Below are 20,390 nucleotides of genomic sequence, written 5' to 3' on the forward strand. Positions count from 1 at the left end.
GGCATGGATGGAAGGAGACCATACGTGTGTTCCTGATGGCTAGTGAGAGATAGTCATACTTAGGGGGGAGTGTGTGTGTGTGCCTATGATGGAGTGAGGGATTATGGTACTTAGGGGTCCCGTGTCACATAGAGAGAGAACAAGGGTGGAGAGTGTTAGATGGGTCTATGTAGCATGAGTGAGATATGTGTATGTGTGAAGTAGGGAGATATAAAGTTTGAGAGAGAGAGGAGCCCCGATACAGCTGAGTAGTACGTCAGATAGCTGAGAGGGGGAAAGAGATACTCCATCCATTTGATAATGCAATGCATATAATTTTTTTAGAAGTCAAACTTTGGAAACTTTGACTAGGTTTATGCAAATATTATTTATATCTACAATACCAAAGATACATCATATGAAACTACATCTCATGATGAATCTAATGATATATGTTTGTCGTTCTAGATGTAAATGTTTTTCTCCACATACCTGGTCAAACTTTGTGATGTTTGACTTCTCAACAAATCTATATGCTATGGGCCGAAGAGAGTACCTAAGTCGAGACAGATCAAGTGTGTGTGAAGGAGAATGAGTGAGTGTGAAAAAAAGTATGTGTGTGTGTGAAAGATAAAGGGACAACAAACGACAAAATAGAGAGAGACTGTGTGTTCATTTCTTGTGCAAACATATCACGCATGCATCTCTGAGATAGAAAAAGTTAGGTGAGGAGATACACGAAGATATCTAGTGTGTTATTGCTTGCAACGAAGAGAGACACCCCTATAGCACATTCCCAATAGAGGTCTGGCCAACAAGGGACAGAGGTCGAGAGGGAGGGCATGGAGAAGATGGACGCATGGGGAGGGAGAGAGGGTGTGTTTGTGATAGAGAGATCCCGTTGAGATCATGAGGGGACTATATAGGTGGGAGATCGAGGGACGAGGTGTGTGTGTGATAGAAAGATGCCCCGAGAGAAATCGAGATAGACCAAGTGAGGGAAAGACACAATGCATATGTCTATGATGGAGACTAAGAATTAGTCATATACATAGGGGGGACTGTGTGTGCCTACAATTGAGTGAGAGACAATCATACTTAGCTAGGTGTGAGATTGTGTGTGTGTGTGCGTGCGAGATGGAGAGAGAATGAGGGAGAGGGAGAGAGAGTTTTAGATGGGTCTATCGAGTGCAAGTGAGATATGCATGTGTATGTGTGACCCAGGGACATGGAGAGTTTGAGAGAGAGGGAAGAGCTCCGAGATGACAGAGTGGTGCATGACAGAGTTACAGGCAACGAATTTTTGTATGTACAATGAGTGATGTCGGTGTCAAAACCGACGAATCTCAGGTAGGGGGTCCCGAACTGTGCATCTGAGGCGGATGGTAACAGGAGGCAGGGGACACGATGTTTACCCAGGTTTGGGCCCTCTTGATGGAGGTAATACCCTACGTCCTTCTTGATTGTTCTTGATGATATGAGTATTACAATAGTTGATCTACCACGAGATCAAAGAGGCTAAACCCTAGAAGCTAGCCTATGGTATGATTCTATGTTGTCCTACGGACTAAAACCCTCCGGTTTATATAGGGTGTGTTTGGTTGCGGAATGAAGTGGAATGGAATGAAACGGTTCCATTCCACTGGAATGGGTTGGTTCCATTCCTGTGTTTAGTTGGAGGCAATACATGGAATGGAATGGTTACATTTCAGTGTTTGGTTGAAGAGATGGAACGTAATGGATTTGGTTCACTTTGGCAAGGTACATTCGCAAAGCATTATAAATATGACATCAAAGCTATCTGAAACTATTTCCTCTTGCACCAAAGCATTTCTTCAAGATGACCCTATGGCTAAAAAACACATTTGTACAAGCAAAAGAAGAATCAATTTACAAAGAAGAATAAAAATATATGAAAAAAGAAAAAGAAGATAACAATGCACATTATGACAAGGATGTAACTCTAAGTCCTAAACCCACGGTCAAACTATGATTAAGAGCTAATGAACTCGTTGGCTGGTTGCCATTAGCGATCTGCCACTACTCCTCTGCCGCCACTAGTCTCCTGAGTAAAGCTTCAGATCGGATGTTCGTCGAACAATACCACACCAGGTTCCTCTTCCCATATCCCTGCGTGTGGATGTACCATTAGGCCAGGTTACTACCATTACCGATCTGCCACTGCTCCTCTGCCGCCCACAACAAATCGGCTGCCTACTCACCGGCGAGTCAAGCCGCTGTCGCCCACCAGCACATCAGGTTGCCGCCTCCCACAAGCAGATCAGGCCGCCGCCGCTCCCCGGAAGATCTGGTCAACGCCACAAATTTGCAGCCGCCTCCCTGCAGGTTAGGACACCATCTAGGATTCTAGGGTGTGGCCGACGCCAGCAACCACCGGTTGCTACCCATTCCGCCGCCTAGATGGGAACATTGTGGCTGTGAGAGAGCAACGGGAGGGAGGGGAGAGACGAGGCGAAGGCGGCTTGAGAGAGGAGGCGGGACCGGTTCCGTGTGATTCCTCCTATTTGGAGGTATCGGTGGGTTCCGCATATCAGCCGAATATTCCCTCGGTGGGAACAACTTGATTCCCGCTCCAGCTATGTACCAAACGCAGGAACGAGGCCTAGTCACGGGTTCGACCCATGCCATTATAGTTGGTGATCGTAACCAAACACACCCATAGACACCGGAGGGGGCTAGGGTTACACAAGATCGGTTACAAAGGAGGAGATATACATATCCGTATTGCCTAACTTGCCTTGCACGCCAAGTAGAGTACCATCCAGACACGAGACAAAGTCTTCAATCTTGTATCTTCATAGTCCAACAATCCGGCCAAAGGATATAGTCCGGCTGTCCGTAGACCCCCTAATCCAGGACTCCCTCAGTAGCCCCTGAACCAGGCTTCAATGACGATGAGTCCGGCGCGCAATATTGTCTTCGGCATTGCAAGGCGGGTTCCTCCTCCGAATACACCATTGAAGAGTTTGAATACAAGGATAGTGTCCGACCCTGCAAAATAAGTTCCACATACCACCATAGAGAGAATAATATTTCCAAAAATCTAATCAGTTGACACGTTTTGACAGCATGACATCACGCCATGGCCCGGTTATTATTTGAACCGCTTTTCTCAACCTGCCCCGCACATATCGCGAGGCGGTTTTCTTGACACGTCTTGTCAAAGCAGAGATCGTGTTCCCCTTATCACGGGATTCTCATCAATACGGACGAGGGTAACCCAACCGCGCCATCAATTACGGCGCCTGGGGAATAAGCAGTTTTGCCAGGCAAGTGGGGAGACACATCGCCTCTTCCACCCTTATAAAGGGACAAGGATTTACTTTTTTCACCCACGCCTTCTTCCTCCTCACTTACCCATTCCCGCACACTCGAGCTCTAGCGCCCAAGCTCGCGTTATTCTTCTCAAACCACTCCAAGCATGTCCGGAGCAGGAGGCAAGTGGATGGTCTCCTCTGTCACGGAGGAGAACGCCAAAAAGTTACGGGAAGCTAGATACCTGGCCGCGTATATCGCACACCGGCTGCCAAATGCAGGGCAGATCCTCCCAACGCCCGAACCCCATGAGAGGATAGTTTTTCTTACCCATTTTGTCCGCGGACTGGGATTTCCCCTCCACCCGTTTGTCTACGGGCTCATGTTCTACTATGGGCTGGATTTTCATGATCTGGCCCCCAATTTCATCCTCAACATCTCAGCGTTCATCGTCGTGTGCAAGGCCTTCCTCGCATCAAGCCCCACTTCGGCCTATGGCAAAAAACCTTCAATGTTAAACTGAAGGTGGTGGGTGGACAGCAAGCAGAGTGCAGAGGCGCCATGGTGGGCAAGATGCCTAATGTCACCTGGCTCGAGGGCACCTATGTGGATACCATAAAGGGGTGGCAATCTGGGTGGTTCTACGTCACCGAGCCGCGCGAATCCAACTGGGCGGCGGCCACCAAATTTCGATCCGGAATCCCCACGCGGCTCACCTCCCGGAAAGAGAAGGGCCTGTCCTGGGGTTCCTCGGTAGAGTTGACCGAACTCCAGACCTATATCCGGAACATGACATGCAAGAAAATCAAGCTCGTCAGCGTGGTCCAGGTCATGCTCTTCCGCCGGATCCTCCCATGTCAATGACAGGCATTCGATTTGTGGGAGTTCGACTCAGCCAAGCTCCAGACACTGCAGGAGCTCTATGACATGACGCACGAGGACGTCTGGAGGGTGTTGTTCAAGGGCACCGAGATTCCTCCTTCCCTCACCGAGGACCGCAGACTCAGAGCAAAATGCCGCGCCAATCCGGTAAGTTTTTATATCTCTCAGGGTATTTATTTGCCCCGGTTTAGTTATATGCAGGATCTAAGCTTCTATGCCATTAACAGGACTGGATAGAGACAGCGGAGCAGCTTGATTGCCCAGCCCCCCTGCCCGAAGATCCTGCAGGAGCTCTCCTAACGGAGATGCTGACTCCGGCACCTTACAAGGTGCCAGTGAAGAAGACCAAGAAGAAAGCCGCGGGGATCCGAAAGGGTCTCCGACGCAAGGTTGTATCGGACTCATCTTCCGATGACTCCGATGCGCACTCCTCCCATGAAGACGAGGAGGAGGAAGAGGAAAGTCCCCCCCCCTCAGCCGGGGGAGACAAGAAAAGGAAGGCTGTCCCAACCGGGGAGGCCGAAGGGTCCAAGAAGGGAAGGACCATCCCTCCGGACTGCGCCACAACGGTTGCCGACTGCGGCGATGAGTGGCTGCCCAGGGTCAAGCCCCTGGCAAAATCATAAGTGTCCGGGCACCATAGCAGTTCGTGGTATGTTTTATTACACTGCCTCTCCTCATGCCGAACATGATTACGCAGTCCGTCCCGAGCTCATCTCGACGTCTCGTCGAGCGGCTCTCTGGACTCGTCGGATATGAACGGTGGTTCTCTCCCTACCGCTACCACCCCTCGCCCTACGGACAACACCGAGGTGTTGTCTCAAAAGGCACCGAGCCAAGGGGAGGTGGTTCTGGGGGCGCCTGGAGGTGACTTCCCGGACCCTGGGTACCAAGGGAGCGAGGCCCCTACGGGCTCCGAGTTCGGCCCCCAGCCGCACACTGCGCCGGAACCTTCGATGGTTCCGGACTCCAGCAGGCGGTCCCCCTTTAAGGGGGGCCAACCATCTGTGCCGGTGTCCTCTGTCCAACCAGAGGCACCGGACAACTTGCTGGAAGTGCTTCGCAGCGCTTCCATCGATGAAGAGCACCGCACTATTATGAGTGCGGTGGTCGAGAAGGTTCAGTCCGCCAAAAACGGACTAACCCAAGCTTGCGCCAGCCTCCTAACAGGCTTTGAGGTAAGCAGTCCAAATATAAGAAAATATTACCACATAGATAGTATCCCCTGATGCTCTGTTCGGCATTACCGAGGAAAAGCCGAATAGAGGATCAAATGATAACTCAGGAGTCTAATTAGAGTATGTCTATGTGTATGTACAGGCTTCACTGCTGGCCACTGCTGCACGTACTGTGGAGGTCTCTGCGCTGAAGCAGGACCTGAAGCGGTCCGAGGACGAGCTCGGCCTTACCAAGAGGCACCTCGAAGAGAGCAAAGGTAAGAAATACCCCCTGTCTATATAGTTAAAAAGAAGTTCGGGTGTAAAGTAATAGGATCATCATGGATTTGTCAGGGGCCACGACCGAGGGGGTGACCCTGAGGAAGGCGTTGTCCGAGGCCGAAGACAAAGCGGCCAAAGAACGCATTGAACGGGAGAAACAAGAAGCCCGAGTAGGCGAGGTGCAGCAAGAGCTCGAGGCTCTCGCCAAAAAGCACGAGTCCTTGGAGCTTGACTCCAAGACGCGAGAGTCCGAGCTCGCGCAGGAGCTTGAAAGCATTTGGAGCGCCAAGGCCGAAGCCCACAAGGCCCTCCAGGAGATTGACGCGGTGAAGAAGATAGCAGCAGGTAAGGCATTCATTATGCAAAGCAAGCACATGAAGGAGACTTTCCTTTTTCTACCCGAGTTCGGAGCTCTCCAGGAGCGTTTGCAGATCTTCCCCACAGTGTACTAGATGCCACGGAGTTTTACCGGGCTGAGGAGGGGTGGTCAACAGAGAAGTTGTTCTGGTCTTAGTATACTGGGACCGAACACCCCGTGCCCTTGAGCGTCCAGCTGAAGCAGTTGGTCGAACTTCACAAGGCGGCCGAACAGGCCATGCGGGGCCTTATAGTCTGGATGTTGCCTAGCGAGCCCCTGTCCGGCGGCTACTTCGGTCTGTTGAGGCGGCTTGTGGAAGCCTTCCCATGGCTTGAAGTCATCAAGCGGTCCGTCTGCATCGAGGGTGCACGCCAGGCTTTTTCCCGGGCGAAGGTGCACTGGGCGAAGCTGGACACCGTGAAGCTGGTGAAGGAATGGCCGCCGGAGGGCAAGGAGCATCGCTGCCCAGAGAATTACTATGAGTGTCCTGAAGGGTTCCCGCTTAGTGGCAGATGAGTGTGCCAAGGATGTAATTTGTGACTGAACATGCTCATGTGATCCTGTAATATGAAACGAGTTCGTTTGCGCCATGCGACACTTTCTTAATTTAAAATATTACCTTCTGTGCGGCCGTTTATAAAATCTGAGAGTTGGCCAGTCGTCGGCTTCTATCCCCATGTAACTAGTACTGGGGTGTTCAGGATAAACCTGAACACTCTTTACCCCAATTTTGGGTCCTTCAAGGGAGGTGTTTAGCGCAACGAACCAGGCAATCGGACTATAATGCTTTATCACTCTCACTTAGCCATAGAAGTCTATGATTTTAATTTTTTGGCGAAGCCCCTGGTATTTAGAGGGCCGAACTTGAGGCGCTATACACGCCTAAGCCGGACAAGGCCGACTCCTCGCCCAAAGCGGAAAAAGTCTTTAAGGACTTGAGACCTCTCGAACAGCGACCAGTCTCTCGCCTTATCATGACAGTCAGTTTTTGGCTTTCTCTACTGAGGTGCTCATTCGGAAGAACTGGGACACAATCACAGTAGTTCTCCCACTGCTACCTTAGCCGATATAGCGGAACGTAAGGTACCAAAGCATGGGAGCCGGGCAACCCAACATTTGACCAAAGACATGATTCAGAGCTGATGCATATAATGCTATAAGTTTGGGGTGCCGCACTGTCGAAAGTGTTCGGACTTCTTGCGCCGTATTATGGGGTAAACGAGGACCCCTAGCGAACTGACCGTACCCGCGCGTGCGGGTGTGGATTGTCGTAAATGGACATATAAGAGAAAGAGAAAAACTTAAATAATGCAATGACAGATTAATGATATGCATTGTTATTTAAATGATACGTTGAAGCGTACTTGGTACAAGTAGTGCAATAAGCATAAAGTAGGACAATTCGAAATGTCCTATCCCAGGGCAAGCTACGCATAGATAGTGAAAAGCGGGTATATCAATTATTAGTAGAGACCACCTGGCGGTTCCCATGTTCATCTTAGCTTCTTGACGCCTTGGTTGTTGCTTCCGGAATGTGTCCGGCAATCGTACTGCCGGAAAGGGCTTCTAGAGAATTAGGCCCTGAAAGAGAAAAGGAATGTCAAAGATATACATCCCCTAGTGTGGTTAAGCCATAATGCGGGGCGTGTCCTGATCGTGCCCTCGCCTATGTCCATGGTATTTTCAATGCGTAGTTATGTAGGCGCGGCACAGATTTCATTGCTTCATTGGGACTGGGATGGGGGCCGAATTGCTAGGCGAGCTCAGATCGTGCCAGGCGATCCTGTTGCAGCTTGTTCCGGACTCGCTTGAAGGTGTCCGAGGGCCATGACGCTGAATGAGTGGTCTGCCCGAACAGGCTGCTTTGTGCTTCTACTACAAGGGCCGCAGTGTGCTCTTCCGTATGGAGTGAGCGTTCTGTGTTTCCATTTACTGTTATGACCCCGCGAGGTCCTGTCATCTTGAGTCTGAGGTATGCGTAATGCGGCACTGCATTGAATTTTGCAAACGTTGTCCGTCCGAGTAGTGCATGATAGCCACTGCGAAATGGGACGATGTCGAAGATTAACTCTTTGCTTCGGAAGTTATCCGGCGATCCGAAGACCACTTCCGGTGTGATTGAGCCTATGCAATGGGCTAGGCCTCTACACCTGGGATGACGCCTTTAAAGGTGGTTTTGCTGGGTTTGATCCTCGAGGGATCGATACCCATTTTTCGCACTGTATCCTGATAAAGTAGGTTCAGGCTACTACTGCCATCCATAAGGACTCGAGTGAGGTGAAATCCGTCAATGATGGGGTCTAGGACCAGTGCGGCGGATCCGCCATGACAGATGCTAGTGGGGTGGTCCCTGCGATCGAAGGTGATCGGACAAGTAGACAATGGGTTGAACTTTGGGGCGACGGGCTCCATCGCATAGACGTCCATTAGTGCACGCTTCCGCTCCCTCTTTGGAATGTGGGTTGCGTATATCATGTTCACCATCTTCACTTGTGGGGTAAAACCCCTTTTGTAGTCCTGTGTTCGGCGGCCGGGGCTCCTCCTCGTGTGCGGCGCTTCTATGCCGGGCTACATCCCGACGCGGTTCGTATGAGTCTTGTCTGCTGTATTCGGCCTGGCCGGATTTACTCTTGGTGTATCCGACGCGACCATCATCGTCCCATGTTGGCGCATGTGCCCGTGTCCCTATATTAACCTTGCGATTTTTGCCTTACTGTCCAATATGTCTCGCAGGTCCTCTGTGTAACCCCGGGTTTTAGTATTTTTGATTGAGAGGGGACGGGGTGCGGGCTGAACTTCAGGCTGAAACGCCTCTCTGGCTCGACCGCGTAGTGGCCGGTCAGCCGCATCGTACACTCGTGAATGAGGCTTCAATGCTTCCTCCTCGAGGTGAGGTAGCAACCTGCATTTTGGGTAATTCTTGGATGGTCGCTCAAGTTCATGCTCCTTGGCCGCAAGGACTTTGGTCCACCTGTCTACCAGCAAGTCTTGATCAGCTTGAAGCTGTTGCTGCTTTTTCTTCAGGCTATTTGCCGTGGCCATAAGCCGATGGCTTGAAGCGCTCTTGCTCGACGGGGTCCTTAGGCACGATAAACTCGTCGTCACTGATGCTCGCCTCATCTTCGGAGAGAGGCATGTAATTGTCCTCCTCCAGTTCTCCATCTGCTGCCTGCTCTGGAGGATTAGCTTGTTCGTCTTCCAGCTCTACATCGTGCTGGAGGGGATTGTAGTTGTCTTCGGCACTATCCGGAGTGTTATTATCTCCTGTGCCAGTATCACTGCTCTTGCTGTGGCGGGACTTAGAGTGGCGCCGCTGACGTCGGCGCTTGGGTTGCTTCTTGGAGGGTTCATCCTCTGTTGTCTCGTCGCCATTGCCTTCTTTGGGGATGTCCACCATGTATATATCATATGATGAGGTGGCGGTCCAGCGCCCTGAGGGCGGTGGTTCCTGTTTGTCTCCTGCATCGTCGTCCATACCGTCGATGTCTTCGCAGTCGAAGTCGAGCATGTCGGTTAATTCGTCGATAGTGGCTACTAAGTGGGTGGTGGGTGGGCAGCGAATTTCTTCGTCGTCCGCATCCCATTCTAGCCGGACATAGTTCGGCCAAGGTTCTCCTGACAGGGAGAGAGACCTTAATGAATTTAGCACATCTCCGAAAGGTGAGTGCTGAAAGATATTCGCGAAGGTGAACTCCATGATCGGCGCCCAGTCGGATTCGACAGGCACAGATGTAGGCGGCTTGGAGTCCGTGGCCGGGGATAAATCCAGTGGTTCAGTGATGCGGCTCTCGAAAGGGGTGAAGTCAGTATCTGGCTCTATCGCCACTGAGAGTGCAGCCTCCATGGCGGGTTCTATCCCTCCACTCTCAGATGGCGCGATTTGCTCCGAATTAACGGCCGGAGTAGCTCCGGATGCGATCTCCCGAACACTGTCCGACGGTAGAGTTACCTCTTGCTCGTCGCGACTATGCGGCGTGTCCGGCCTGGGCTCGAATCCGTCGAAGATCAAGTGTCCGTGGATGTCGGCCGTGTAGTTCAAGTTTCCAAATCTGACCTGATGGCCAGGGGCGTAGCTCTCGATCTGCTCCAGATGGCTAAGCGAATTGGCCTGCAGTGCGAAGCCGTTGAATACAAAGATCTGTCCAAGGAGGAAAGCCTCACCCTAGACCGCATCGCTAGCAATGATCGAAGGATCCATCAAGCTTTATGGTGACGACACAGTGGAACTCTCAATGAAAGCACCAATGTCGGTGTCAAAACCGGCGGATCTCGGGTAGGGGGTCCTGAACTATGCGTCTGAGGCGGATGGTAACAGGAGGCAGGGGACACGATGTTTACCCAGGTTCGGGCCCTCTTGATGGAGGTAATACCCTACATCCTGCTTGATTGTTCTTGATGATATGAGTATTACAAGAGTTGATCTACCACGAGATCAAAGAGGCTAAACCATAGTAAGCTAGCCTATGGTACGATTGTCTGTTGTCCTACGGACTAAAACCCTCCGGTTTATATAGACACGGGAGGGGACTAGGGTTACACAAGGTCGGTTACAAAGGAGGTGATATACATATCCGTATTGCCTAGCTTGCCTTCCACGCCAAGTAGAGTCCCCTCCGGACACGAGACGAAGTCTTCAATCTTGTATCTTCATAGTCCAACAGTCCGGCCAAAGGATATAGTCCGGCTGCTGGAGACCCCCTAATCCAGGACACCCTCAAGTCCACCCTAGATATTTAGCTTGGACTAGAGAATCATACACTGTGTGCCAGAGACACCTATACATGGAGTGTGCCAGAGAGACTCCCCCCCCCCCCGCACACTGAGAGAGAGAGAGAGGGACTGAGAAGGTTTGTGTTTGGATGCATGCAGTAGAATTGAAGATTGTAGGCGAGAGAGAAAACAGGAGTCCGGGAGAGGAGGGAGGTCACGTTTATTCATCAAAGATAGATATAAACCATGTTTCGACATAAATTCGCATTCAAATATTTGAATTGGAGAACATGTTGTCTTCAATCCACACATGAACAGATATATGCGTATTAAACAAGTTCATTAATTTGACTTTCAACATGTTCATGGAGAACTATAATACAACATGCTACTCAATTGAGGTGTTCAATTTTGGATTAAGTTCACTATTTTGACATGGTGAATGAGCTACTTCATTGAACTGACATATTTCATTTTGGGTTTGTTTCCCGCTTTTGAGTGGGTCAACTATTTGTCATATAGTAAATCATTAGCAACGAGCATGTAAAAACACATTAGTCCTGAGCATCATCTCACCATCTAAAAAAGAAGTGGCAAGCTAACATTTCAAAATTTGATTCGAATTGACTTTTTTCTGAAATGGAACACTCTGATTCCATACTTAAACTGGCTCAGCCAAATTGCTGGCCATTCGAATCGACTTGGTAAGGTAGATGTGGATGCTCGTTCTCCCAAAATTTGAATGAACCGCTAAACACCCTCTGCCTGGTGGAATTCGCCCGACCAAATAAATGGGAGACGCAAAATTACCAGCCAATGTGGGACACACATCAATTGGCCCGTTGTACATCGAGGGTAGGTTCATAACTTCATCAAAGCGTGCATTCTCCTCGGACAAAATGGTAGGTGCCGAATAATTCATAAACTATGGGTGGAAAAACACCCTCTCCTCGGCCGAAATCGCTCACACCGACTATTTCAAAACACGCCCTCCTCGCCCGAAATCGCTCGTGCCCACTATTACAAAACACACCCTCCTCGCCCGAAATCGCTCGCGCCCACTATTTGGGAGAAGCAAAGTTACTCTACTATCCCGACCCTCAAGACACAGACCCAAGCCCAGAAGCCTAAAGGCAGGGGTAGAACTGTAACCCACCCCCCCCCACACACACACACTCACAAACACATTTCAGACAAATGCGTCCGTAAGACATGGTTCCCCTCCCAATTCCCCCTTCATACATCGCGGGCGCCAAATCACCTTCTCCCCGGAAGCTCCCTTCTCCCAAGCCGCGAAACCTCAGCCCCTCCTCCATGGCGCCCCCACAGCACCAAATTCACCGCCGCCCTCCTACAAAATGCAGAGACGATGTCCATTTCTCGCCGTGCATTGGGCCATGTGCCTCTTACTCCGTGCTATCGGAGCTGACTCGACGACGACCGCGTGAACCGTACCAGAGCCGATTCACCTGCGTCGTTGTGCACGGTCTGGAGAGGCTCCAACTTCGGATGTGTCCAGGGCCCTGGCTTTGCTTCCTCGTAGCCATCAACCATCGCGACATCTCTGCTTTCCTGCCGCCGGGAGCCGCCGCAATCGCAGCAGCCTCACCGACTCGGTAGTTGGAGCTGCCTACTTCACTGGGCCACAAGATAGGTCGTACACTCATCTTAAATCACTTTATTTAGGTGTCAGTTGTCCGGATTTTTATTCTAAGCCAATCGATTCCCAATGGGAAGCAGCACCCCTCGAGGTGGCGGAGCTCCTAGGCTGCCGGTTGGCTGATGTCTAACTGAAAGTGCAACTATCCCTGGGTGGTTTTGGAAATTACTAACAACATATAGCTCATTGAACTAATGCTATTTCAAGATGATCATTTCAGAAAGTTCAATGATTGGCAGGGCATGGATTAGGAATGTGGACCCCTCAAAATGCTAACGGCACATATTGGCTCAAGCTCAAGACTCTACATTTTCATTTTAGTGATCCAAGATCACATTGAGTCCATAGGAAAAGCCAATACTATTAAAAGGGGATGAGGTGTTGCTTAATGGCTTGCTTGCTCAAAGTGCTTAGTGATATGCTCTAAAGCCCTCAGCCACTTTCTCATATCCAAATATGTCCAAAACAAAAAGTCAAACTCGGCCCTACTGATTTGATCTATCCGGCGCCACCGAGTTCAGTTGACATAGCCACTGCCAGAAACACTAGTCACTTCGATCTCACTGATAGGGATCTCAGTCTCATCGAGATGGGATTGGAAACTCTCTGTTTCCCTTTGTAACGTTTTGTTCCAACCGAGATGAGCGGTTGGTCCCACCGAGTTCGCAATGCAAACTCTTTATTTCCCTTTCACAACGCTTTAGTCTCACGAAATGAGCGATCCGGTCCCACCGAGTTTGCCGGACCAACTCTTTGGTTAGCTTATTACCAAAATCGGTTCCATCGAGTTTGTGTAATCGGTCTGATCGAGATTATGTTTTGCCCTAACCCTAATGAAATCAATCCCACCGAGTTGACATGTCAGTCCCATCGAAAATCCTAACGTTCACATTTTGTACTAAATCGGTCTGACCGAGTTTCATGATTCAGTCCCATTGAGTTTGGTGATTTGTGCGTAATGGTTAGATTTTGTGTGGAGGCTATATATACCCCTCCACCCTTCCTTCATTAGTAAGGAAAGCCAACAGAACGTGCCTAGACTTCCAGCATTCATTTTCTTAGAGAGAACCACCTACTCATGTGTTGAGACCAAGATATTCCATTCCAACCAAATTAATCTTGATCTCTAGCCTTCCCCAAGTTGCCTTCCACTCAAATCATCTTTCCACAAAATCCAAATCCGTGAGAGAGAGAGAGTTGAGTGTTGGGAGACTATCATTTGAAGCACAAGAGCAAGGAGTTCATCATCAACACACCATACCTTTTGGAGAGTGGTGTCTCCTAGATTGGTTAGGCGTCACTTGGGAGCCTCCGTCAAGATTGTGGAGTTGAACCAAGGAGTTTGTATGGGCAAGGAGATGGCCTACTTCGTGAAGATCTACCCTAGTGAGGCAAGTCCTTCGTGGGCGATGGCCATGGTGGGATAGACAAGGTTTCTTCTTCATGGACCCTTCGTGGGTGGAGCCCTCCGTGGACTTGCGCAACCGTTACCCTTCGTGGGTTGAAGTCTCCATCAACGTGGTTGTACGATAGCACCACCTATCGGAACCACGCCAAAAATCTCCATGTCTACATTGCATTTGCTCCCTCCAAACTCCTCCCTTTACCTTCATGTGCAATGTTTTACATTCCGCTGATATACTCTTAGACGTGCATGTGTAGGTTGATTGCTTGACTTGTGCTAAGTTGCTAAAATCTGCCAAGACATGAAATTGGGAAAAGGATAAATTTTTATTTGGTCTGGTAGTCTAATCACCCCCCCCCCCCTCTAGACATACTTTCGATCCTACACTAATGTAAGGGTGCGGGGGTGCAAGTTCGACGCGGAAGCAACGCTTAGGTGGCCATCTTAGAGTTGAGTGGGTTGAAGGTACTGCCGCCACCCGATCTGGATGATGGCGAGTCTTTGTGGATTAGCCGGGGGCGGCGCAACCATGATAGTGTGGTGGGGCGGGGAGCGGGGTTTTGGTTGCAGCTCTCGTGGCCAGGGACAGCGGAGGAAGGTTGCTGTGCCGGTGGTCGCTGGCTCTTCGGGGAAGATTCTGAATAGTGTCAGACAGGAGCCACAAGACGGCCATCAAGCCATCCAGCGTAGATCGGACAGTACCAAAATAAAATAAAATCATGTGACCCCAGTTTAGTTTTCAATCAACAGACGTGTGACCACTCTCGTACCTTACTATTGATCTCTTAGGGTATTTCTTCAGATCATAGATACGTACCATTCTCAACACTATGTGTTTTCTGCTTCTTCAGCCACACTGTCTTCCTTCTCACCGCAGCTGCTCCAACAAGGGAAGCATAAATCAGAAGGGAGCTATAGTACCTACTCAATAGTTCCCTGCATCGAATGTGTGTGCCCGACATGGACAACCACTACAACTGCAGGGCCATCAACAAGTCAGCACATGATGCTCACTCCTATGGATGGCGGCCAGATAGGTTGTACCCTCATCTTACTTGTGTGCAGCATTTATGGCTTTGTTATTCATCAAAGCATGGAAAATAGATTATCACATTTCACTGTATACTCATGTTGATCTCTTAAGAGTCTTGTTCAGGAGTTAACGCGGTTCCATAGTTCAGATAAGAGACTTATTCTTTAGGTAACTTTGTTACATAGTTATCATCCATCAACCAATACTATCCCATAGGCTGGTGATTATACCACTTCTAGTATTACCTATGTTGTTCTTTAATAATTTTGTGTGCAATCTAGTTAATCTTGAGTACAAACGATACATATTCTATAGCTTTCATCTGTGTTCTCCCTTTAGTTTTTGAGACCTGTGCTGCTAGTTAAGCCCAGTCCTACTATTTATGCCATCTCCTGTAGGCACTCATTACATAAATCTAACTACTAGTTGTCTTCCATGCATGTCAGATATAATTGGACACAATGATATATCCACAAGAACCTCACGGAGCAATGTAACAGCCAACAAACTTGACGTCAATGATACCCAATATGATGGAACATGTAAAGGCAGTTCTTCAGAAGACTTACAAAAAGATGATGAATCCTATTCACCCCACAAGGTCCTTGCTCTAACTTGTCCCGTGATATGGGTACAACATGCATATAATGTCCTGGAGTGCATCTACTCTTTTGCAATGCCATGTGCTTAGCCAGTTGATCATGAATGTAAATATGGCATGCCTTCCTGTTTTTCAGTACCTATTCCATTCATGATAACATGTTTTCAAATTCAAGTACTGTCATTCTACTCCGTCTCAATGCCATCTGCTTAGTTTGTACATTATGCTTCTGAATATCTTATGCATTGTTGTTCATCAGTATGTACTTCATCTGTCTACCATACCATGTTTTTTACATTGAAGTGGTGTTCTAGTGGTCTGTTGCAATGTCATCTTAGTTTCCCAATCATACATGCATATGTTGCCTTAGTGTTTTTTGTATGTATTCCACTATCATATAGTTTTACATTCAACTAGTGTTTTTTACTCTGTTGTCCTGTCGTATCCCTAGCTCTTACATCATACTCCCTCCGTCCGGATTACATGTCGCAGAAATGGATAAAAATGGGTGTATCTAGAACTGAAATACGCATGGACACATCCATTTATTTCCGGATGGAGGGAATACATGTCAATATTTCATGCCTTTCTATTCTTTAGTACCTATACCATCTCTATGTCATAGCATGTTTTATAAGTAAAGCACCATTCTTCTATATAAGGCATGCAAGGGGAAGATGGCTATGTTAGAATCTGAAGTGTTACAAACAAGATCTTTCCAAAAGATCCAAACGCTAGGAGATAGTAAACCAACTCCAGTGTTCATAGATACTTCTCTAGCACACAGAAACCCAACTCCTACTAATAATAATAAGCAGATTCAAGTGGCTAAAGAACTAGTCCGCTCCAGTCCAGCAAAAATATGTCAACTCCATTCTCAAAAGCGTGTGCGCATCTCACATCATGAAATTTTATAGCATTCAGATCATATTTTCTACATATTCCTTACCAATATGTCTTTTAGAAAATAAACTTAAAGGATAGAAGACTTTCTAAACTGGGATCGTGTTCGATGAAAGTATCTTGCGGGAATTCTCTGTGCTCCAATGCTGATGTAAGTACCTGTTGTATATCACTAAATTTTTACATAAGCATGTATTTTGTTAATTGGCGTGAATCCAACCTTTATCTAATCTAAATTTACTTGTAGAAAAATGTATAATTAAAGGCGACAATGTTGATTTTTGTAAGGAAAAATGCCTGATAGTTTTGCATACTGAGCTGCATGAGTGTACTACCTCATATCATTCACATCACTAAATTGTAGTGATGTTCTGGTTGCCCAATCATTGATTGTGTCAATGTTGCTTTCCTATTACCTTAGCTAGCTGATGATAGTTGTGCCATATTGTGTTAATTTGGTGTAGGCTGGTGTGGTCTGGTTACCCAAATGTTCGTTGTGTCAATGTTGCTTTCCAATTATCTAACCTGGCCTTCATCGAGCTCGACCTTCATCGAGCTCCTCCTTGAGCTCGGTTGCGTCACCTGCACGGGTAACATCAGCACCTACAAATATAACGAACACGACCTTCATCGAGCTCCTCCTTGAGCTCGGTTGCGTCACCTGCACGGGTAACATCAGCACCTACAACTGGTTTTGGAAGTAATCTGTGAGTCACGGGGACTCAACAATCTCACACCCTCGCGATCAAGACTATTTAAGCTTATAGGTAGGGGTAAAAGGTATGAGGTGGAGCTGCAGCAAGAACTTGCATATATGGTGGCTAACATATGCAAAAGAGAGCGAGAAGAGAAGGCAAAACACGTTCGTGAATCTATGATCAAGAAAAGAACCTAGACTACTTACGTTCAAGCATAACTCCAACACCGTGTTCACTTCCCGAACTCCGCCGGAAAGAGACCATCACACCTACACACACGGTTGATGCATTTTAATTAAGTTAAAGTTTCAGGTTTTCTACAACCAGACATTAACAAATTCCCATCTTAACCACGTGCACGGCTTTCGAAAGTTCAAAACCCTGCAGGGGTGTCCCAACTTAACCCATCATAAGCTCTCACGGTCAACGAAGGATATTCCTTCTCCCAAGACAATCCGATCAGACTCGGAATCCTGGTTACAAGACATCTCGACAATGGTAAAACAAGTCCAGCACGACCACCCGCTGTGCTGACAAATCCCAATAGGAGCTGCACATATCTCGTTCTCAGGACACACCGGATAAGCTAAGCGTACGGTAGCCAATGTAACCCAAGTTGCCAAGGGACGGACCTGCACGGTGCTCTGGGTTGGACCAACACTTAGAGAAGCACTGGCCCGGGGGTTTAAATAAAGATGACTCTTGGGCTGGCCAACCCAAGGGAAAAAGAGGCTAGGTGGCGAATGGTAAAACCAAGGTTGGGCCTTGCTGGAGGAGTTTTATTCAAGGCGAACTGTCAAGGGGTTCCCATTATAACCCAACCGTGTAAGGAACACAAAATCAAGGAACATAACACCGGTATGACGGAAACTAGGGTGGCAAGAGTGGAACAAAACACCAGGCATAAGGCTGAGCCTTCCACCCTTTACCAAGTATATAGATGCGTTAATTAAATAAGAGATATTGTGATATCCCAACAATAATCATGTTCCAACAAGGAACAAACTCCAATGTTCACCTGCAACTAACAACGCTATAAGAGGGGCTGAGCAAAGCGGTAACATAGCCAAACAACGGTTTGCTAGGACAAGGTGGGTTAGAGGCTCATGGCAATATGGGAGGCATGATATAGCAAGTGGTAGGTATCATAGCATAGGCATAGAAAAAGAGGGATCATCTAGCAAGCCAAGATAGAAGTGATTTCGAGGGTATGGTCATCTTGCCTGAGATCCCGCAAGGAAGAAGAACGAGTCCATGAAGAAGACAAACGGACGAAGTCGAATGGATCCTCACAACTCCGGAACGAAACCGAAGCTAACGGGAGTAGCAACCCGGAAATAAGCAAGCAACATAGTAAACAACCAACACAAGAACAAGGCATGATGCACAACCAAGTATGATGCATGTCCGGTTTAATGAGGCATGGCATGGCAAAGTGCACAAACAATACTACAAGTTAAGTGGAGCTCAACGAGTTGCATATTGACGGAACACCACATTCAAGTTATTTAGTTCGATCTCATTTATGTACCCAACAATATTAAATGTTGATTAACATGGCAAGAGGTGAAGCATAGTTAAAATAACTATCTAATCAAGTTTAAATGAGGCCGGAAATAAACAAACAACAATTCCAGAAAATCCTCATATGCAAATCATGGATTTGGTACTGTTCTGTCCTAAAGCATACTTTAGAGTTGTTAAACATGCAAGATGAATGCACCATGTTAAAATAGGAATTTTTCTACCCCATTTACATATAAAGTTTGTTAGGTTCGGAGCTATGGTTATTTAGTTATGAATTAAATCATTTTAACATGGCAATATGAGCAAAATTAAAGAAACAACATTTTTAACATTTTTAACATGTATGAAAGTGGCATATTATTAATCTACACAAAATTCTAAGCATTTTACATATATAGTTTGTTTAATTTGGATGCACGGTTCAACAGTTATTAAATGCATGATGCTGGGGGGGTTCTGCAAAACTGCAATCCTGCGGATAAAAGCTAAATTCGCACAAACTGAAAAAAAAAACACTACTGGGCTGAAATCTGGGACAAGCCCAACAATGCACAGGGGCTGGAGGGGGGCTTCTCACATTCGGCTTGGCCGGGTTGGTGCTGGGCTGGATGAGGCAGGCGGCTGGGCCGGATCTGGGCCGCCAGGTGAGGCCGAAGCCTTCCAGTGGTGGCGCGGTTGATGGGCAAGGTCAACGAGCGGGCGAGCAGGCTCGATCTCGAACTGCTGCTCGCAGTAGGGTATGCAGAGGCTGACGGCGAGGGACTTGGCGCGCAGAGGAGGCCAGTGGGAGGAAGAGCAGCTCGGGCGCTGCAGGAACCAGCAGGCGCGGCGGCTCCAGGGAATTGGCGGGGCTACAGGACTGCGTCGATCCGGCCGGGTTAGAGGCGGAGATGTAGCGGGGCGAAGGAGAGGTTTCGGATGACGGCCATGGAGTCAGGTGGAGCTCCTGGTCGAGGGCGGAGCTCCGAAGCTTGGCGGCCATGGTTCCTGCTGAATGCTGTGAGAGGCGAGAGACGTGAAGGTAGATCAGCACAGGAGGGAGGGAAAAGGCAGACAGAAGAAAACAGGGGAAGAGCGGCGACGGGGTCGGAAGGGCGGCTGCACTCCGGTGGTTTGGACGCCGGTGATGTGATGACGGTTGAGGACGAGGCAGGGCTCGGGCGCGGTCAACGGGGCTCGACTGCTGCGGGCACAGGAACGAGGAGGCGAGGTGGTAGGACGGTGAATGGATCGATCTGGCTGGATTTCGAATCGAAGAGCTCGGGCTCGAGCTCTGGTTGGTGGGAGGAGGAATGGGAGGATCCCGATGTGGATTCGGTGGAGTGTGGCGGCGGCTGAGGGGGGACAAAAAACCTAGATTTGAGGGTTGCTGTTGAACGCCCTCGATGCGGCTATATCTCCCACGTGTCGAAGCACGACTTAGAGGCATAACCGCATTGAAAGCAATGTCGCAAGTGAGGTAATCTTCACACAACCCATGTAATACATAAGGGAAAGAGATACATAGTTGGCTTACAATTGCCACTTCACACAATTACAAGAATAAAGCATTACATCATCCAAATACAATCAAGGTCTGACTATGGAACCAAAATAAAAGAAGAACCCCAAAAGCGACAAGGTCCCCGATCGACCCCAACTGGGATCCACTACTGATCAACTAGAACGAAACAACACAAAGGACAAGATCTTCATCGAGCTCCTCCTTGAGCTTGGTTGCGTCATCTGCACGGACTCATCGGCACCTGCAAGCTGGTTTTGGAAGTATCTGTGAGTCATGGGGACTCAGCAATCTCGCACCCTCGCGATCAAGACTATTTAAGCTTATGGGTAAGGTAAAGGTAGGAGGTGGAGCTTCAGCAAGCGACTAGCATATATGGTGGCTAAACATACGCAAATTAGAGCAAGAAGAGAAGGCA

This window comes from Triticum urartu, chromosome 4A, assembly GCF_056163025.1.
Source record: "Triticum urartu cultivar PI428250 chromosome 4A, HENAU_Tu73, whole genome shotgun sequence".
NCBI classification, from domain to species: domain Eukaryota; kingdom Viridiplantae; phylum Streptophyta; class Magnoliopsida; order Poales; family Poaceae; genus Triticum; species Triticum urartu.